Source organism: Erythranthe guttata, chromosome 6 (genome assembly GCF_056151865.1).
Source record: "Erythranthe guttata isolate IM_541 chromosome 6, IM_541, whole genome shotgun sequence".
Lineage (NCBI taxonomy): Eukaryota > Viridiplantae > Streptophyta > Magnoliopsida > Lamiales > Phrymaceae > Erythranthe > Erythranthe guttata.
The window spans coordinates 9202378-9208377 of record NC_142538.1 but is presented as its reverse complement, the minus strand read 5'-3'; positions in this window follow the sequence as shown (position 1 = coordinate 9208377).

Sequence of the window (6000 nt, the reverse complement as noted above, 5' to 3'; positions counted from 1 at the left end):
TATCAAATCATGGACCGTCCAAAGAAGGATTCAAAGGCGTGGAACCGCGACCCGTTGCCTATAAAGAGGCAAGAACCTTGTATGTGAAGACGCCACAATCGATTGTGAAAGATCGATTGATAAGTCGGGGTGAACAAACGGAATCCACCGATATGTTCAAAGAGTTCTTAAAGAACCAAAGAGAACATTCTCAATTAAATCATCAAAAGGGATACGGACTATTTCATTTGTTGAAAAACAAAGTCATTATTTTACGAGATGTCTTATTCAATGAAAAGATGGCTTATGACTGGAAAGAAAAGGATGTACAGGTTCAATCTTACTCTTTTGAAGAAGAGAAAGAAAATCAAGAAGATGAAGTTGAAGATGAGATTCCGGGGGAGGTTCCTCCAACTACAAGTCCACCATCCTCTCCATCAAGCTCAAATTCTTCTTCTCCGTCAAGTTCAAAATTTTCATCTCCAAGTTCAACTCCAAGAAAAATGAGAAGCTTGAACGATATTTATGCTAGATGCAATTTTTGCATTGCTGAACCGAAAAATTTCGAAGCAGCAATAAAGGAGGAAGCATGGAAGAAAGCCATGGAGGAAGAAATCCAAGTTATCGAGAAAAATAAAACTTGGGATTTGGTGAAAAGACCTCAAGACAAAGATGTAATTGGGGTGAAGTGGATTTTCAAAACGAAGCTTAATCCTGATGGTTCGGTTCAAAGAAACAAAGTAAGGCTCGTAGCAAAAGAGTATTCTCAACAGCCCGGGATTGATTTTCAGGAGACGTTTGCACCGGTGGCTCGATTGGATACGATTCGGACACTTTATTGCATTAGCCGCTCAAAAGGGTTGGTTTTTATATCAACTTGGATGTTAAATCGGCTTTTTTTGAATGGAAAATTGGAGGAAGATGTGTATGTCAAGCAACCACAAGGCTTTGTCATCATAGGAGAAGAAAGCAAAGTGTACAAGTTGAAGAAGGCACTATACGGGCTAAAACAAGCACCTCGAGCATGGTATAGCGAAATTGATTCTTATTTTCTCAAGAAGGGCTTTCAAATGAGCAAAAGCGAACCAACCTTATATGTGAAGTCACAAGGTACTACCGATACTCTTATTGCTTCACTTTATGTTGATGATTTGATGTTCACCGGAAACAATGGTGAAATGATTGAAAGTTTTAAAAGAGACATGATGCAAAAATATGAAATGAGTGATATGGGTCTCTTGCATTATTTCTAGGGTATTGAGATTTGTCAAAACAAAGATGGCATTCTTATTTATCAAAAGAAATTTGCCAAAACTCTCCTTGAAAAATTCAAAATGGGAGTTTGCAAATCGGTGGCTACACCTTTAATCATAAATGAAAAGTTGAAGAAAGAAAATGGAAGCAAGGAAGTGGATGTTTCGATTTATCGAAGTTTAGTTGGAAGCTTGTTGTACTTGACCGCAACAAGGCCGGACATCATGTACGCTACAAGCATGTTGTCAAGATTCATGCACAAGCCAAGTTAAAATCACTTTGGGGCTGCAAAAAAGAGTGCTACGATACATCCTAGGTACTCTTGATTTTGATATTTTATATGAAAGGGGTGTTGAAGCAATCTTGCTTGGGTTTTGTAATAGTGATTGGGCTAGATGTGTTTATGATATGAGAAGCACATCGGGCTATGCTTTTTCTCTTGGTTCGGGAATATTTTCTTGGGCATCAAAGAAGTAACAAAGGGTGGCACAATCATCGGCCGAAGCCAAGTATATATCGGCATCTTTGGCAACCTCTCAAGCATCGTGGCTAAGGAGGATTTTGGAAGATATTTGGTTGAAGCAAAAATGAGCTACAACTCTCTTATGTGACAACAAGTCAGCTACTGCAATGGCAAAAAATCCCATCTATCGTAGTCGAACGAAGCACATTGCAATCAAGCATCACTTTATAAGAGAAGCATTGAAGATCGTGAAATTCAAGTCAAGTGTTGCAAGTCCGAAGAACAAGTTACTGACATTTTCTCCAAAGCTCTTCCTAGAGACAAGTTCGAGTTTTTTCGTGAGCTGGTCGGAGTTACGCAAGCCATTAAGGGGGAGTGATAAAATTAATGCCTTGGAATTATATTTTCTAGAAACTACAAATTTCATATTTTCTATATCTTGAAAAATTGGATATTTATTATCTTTGAATATCTCTTTGTTTTCTCGAGAATGTCTTTTGATATTACGTAAGTTCTCTATATATAGAGACTCCATATAATCAGAATTTCAATCAACAAATAATAAGAAAAGTGTCTACCCAAACTAGAGGTAGCCTTTGTTCATATTCTTACTCATTTTAAATTTTCAGCAAATACAAAATATAAGCTTTAGTTAATTGATGAATAAATTCTAGTTGAAGACTATTTTTTTATAGTTGACATTGGAAAAATATATACGACTTCAAAATTTTTATAATTGATTTTGAAAAATTGTAGCATATATTGAGATGAAAGATCGTGTTATTTGTTTGTCACAAAACCAATCATGGAAAAAAATTACCAAAATCAAAGATCATTATAGTGCGACTGTGACTACCCAACTCCACAAACGTTCCGAATCATTTGAAATTAGGGTTGACTTTGAAAAATAATTGTTAGCAGACTATGAAAGATCATGCTATTTGTTTGTCACAAAATCAAACATAAAAAAAGTTACCAAAATCAAAGATCGTTGTAGTGCGATTGTGACTTTCCAACTCCACAAACGTTCCAAATCATTTGAAATTAGGGTTGGGCTATTCTACTTTCCTTATTTCACCTCAGTTGGAGGATTCAAAAGGGGATTTTGGGGGTAGGGTTTTTGTTTATAAGGAATTATGGAGAATTAAGGATTTGGGGATACAAATGGGCATGAGAGGATGAGGTGTCACTCTACCTTAGTGTTTAGACTGCCAAATGGACTGTGTGTGTATGTGTGTGTGTATTCCAACTCAATTTTAACTGCCACACAAAGTTCACGTGTTGAATACGTGACAATTCCATCCAAGTTAACTGGGAAATTGACGGTCGAATCAAAAATGTCAAAAAGTGGTTAGTTTGAGGACTAAAATGATTTTAGGTTGCAAGTATATGGACTAAAAAGTATAATTATCCGTAATACAAGCATCCCAAAATATAAAAAAAGTCCCTACGTGGTGAAATCAAAAGTTGCCACATTCCCACAACCATCTCGAGTCCATCATCAATACAATTATATATTCCATTGACTGTCTTGATAATCTCCAAGAAGGGGATATTTGAAGAAATGACACTGCTTTTAAGATCCATATAAGAAGTTTTGTAATGCATGTTGTCAATTAATGTGAAAAAAATAAAAGGATACCTGGTAATTTCCAAGAGTGTAAGTTTTGAAGCCATTGGCAGTCACACAATAATGGTAATCATATTCTCATGTCCTGATGAACTTGTTCTATTGCAAGTTTTTTTTTTTGATTGCAGTTGCTAATAAGTCTCATTTACTTTTCTTAACCCAATCTACAATATTCAACAATTGCATAAGAAGAAACATCAACATCATGGCTATCCAAGAAACTCCATGTTTCGTTTCGTTTCAAGATTAAGTCTAAAAATTTCAGCACGCTCATTATTAGTATCATAAAAAATCTTTGTACAAAAACCTCATGGTTCTTTCATTGTTATTCGACTGTTTCATTCACAAGCCCCTAGATTTCATTAGCCAAAGTATTTCCGCATAGTCTTTGGAGATAGTCCACCTTTCAATGGAATTGTTTTTTCTCTATCATGAGTATATACAATATGCTCTTCCGTATGCCTTTTGAGTTCTTTGAAAGATCTAATTTCTTTTCATTTTCTTTTTCAATTGCACAACTATCAAGTAACGTAACTTAGTTGAGTGTAATACTAATTACTCCCTCCGCTCCTTTTTAATAGTCGTTTTTAGCTTTACACACGAATTAATGATTTCATTAAATGTGTCTTAATTTTAAGAAAATATGTATGCTTTTTGACTAAAATAACCTTATCTTATAATTAATAAAAGAGAGAAATGAATTAAAAAAAACTATTATAAAGAGTTAATAAAGGTATAAACTGAAAATTAAGCAATCAATGCAGTGTTGGAAATGTAAAGTGACAAATAATATGAAAAAAAAAATTCCAAAAGTGACAGATATTGTGGAACGGAGGAAATATATATTAATCATTAAATACTAATATATATTGCAAACGAAGGAAATATATATTAATCATTAAATACTAATATACATTGCAATTAATGGAATAGTGTACGTACTTTTTTGTTCAATGAAATAAAAAGGTTAAACATCAGTTATTGACCAATCAATATTACTTTGTTGCCCCTCAAATCTTGCATATCAAAAGGATATTTTTGTAAGCACAAAAAAGGAAAGAAAACCACTAACTATTCCTCATTATATATATATATATATATATATATATATATATATATATATATATATATATATATATATATATATATATATATATATATATATATATAAAATTCATACATGGTTGTTGCGGCACATTGGATTGATGATTCTTTAACTTTTTACGAAAGAGTAATTGCATATAGAATTTTTACCGAAACTAGTCATATCGCACAAAATATTTGCCATTTACTCCATATCATTTTAGGAGAGTATAATGTAATTGATAATTTTTTTTCAATTTCATTTGATAATGCTAGTGCGAAATACCGCTAGTTTAAAATTATTGAGAAAGGTAAATAGACCGATATTTAATGGTAAGTTTGTGCATGTTAGATGTATTTGTCATGTTTTAAACTAATGTGTTGAAGATGGATTGAAAATTCTTGCAACTCAACTTGCACCAATTTAAAAAATGATAAAGTATTTATGGAGAAATCCCTCTTGTTTTGTAAAAATGATGGGAAACGTCCGATTTTTTTTCAAAAGATCTCACAACCTGTTGGAATTCGTTTTTTTAATTGTTACTACAAGCTTATGAGTACAAATAAATGTTATGCATTTTTTTAATGAGATTGCCTATCATTCTTTTACACTTTTGCCTTGCCAATGCGATGCTTGTCTAAAGATTTTTAACCTTTTACGAGTTTTTAATGCTTCTACCTAGGAATTATCCGGTGTTTATTATCCGAATTCTCATTTAGTACTTTTGCATTTTGTTAATGTTGCCGGTGCATTTAAGGATTCCTCGGATATTTTTGAATTGGATGATCTGATTAAACCTATGTAAGAAAAGTGGGAGGAAATATTATTAGAAGATTCTCAAACTTTATTTAGTTGCCCTTATTTATAGATCCTAGATGTAGTAGAATTTTTTGAAACATTATTGGGTATATATTATGGAGCATTAAGACCGAATGATGATGATGTTGAGAACAATGTCACTTCGATTGTGAACGTCCTTCGAAATGGTAAGTTTGCTTTGGTTAAATTATACGAAGAATGCAACTTAAAATACGGTAGTAGACTTCCAAATAGATCTACTCCTTCTTCGAGTTCTAGTTATTCGAACTTTTCCTTTGCACAACGTTTATTAATGGAGCGCACGAAGCTCTTCCGCCTCAAGTTCCACTCGGGAACTCGAGATGTATTTAACATGTTCTCAAATTTTGAGTATGATATACATCCCGCTCACTTGGATTTGCTACAATGGTGGTCGACCAAAACGACCAAATTCCCAATATTGACACTTATCGCCAAGGACGTTCTATCTTCTCTGGTTAATACTGTTGCCGTAGAACAAGCCTTTAGTGTGGGTAGCAACATCTTGGATGAAAGAAGATTATTATCACATGCGCATAATTTGGAAGCTCAAGTACTTTTGGACGATTGGACAAGGGCCGAGTATTGTGTACAAGGACAAAAGGAGACGAAAGACAATGATAAATTTGTAGACATCGACGCGTTAGAAGCCGAAAGGTAAGTAAGAACAAAGTGTCTTTGATTCCTTTTGTTAAAAAAAAGATACATAGTCAACATAATTTCTAAGTTTAAAGTTTAATTGTAAACTTTAAA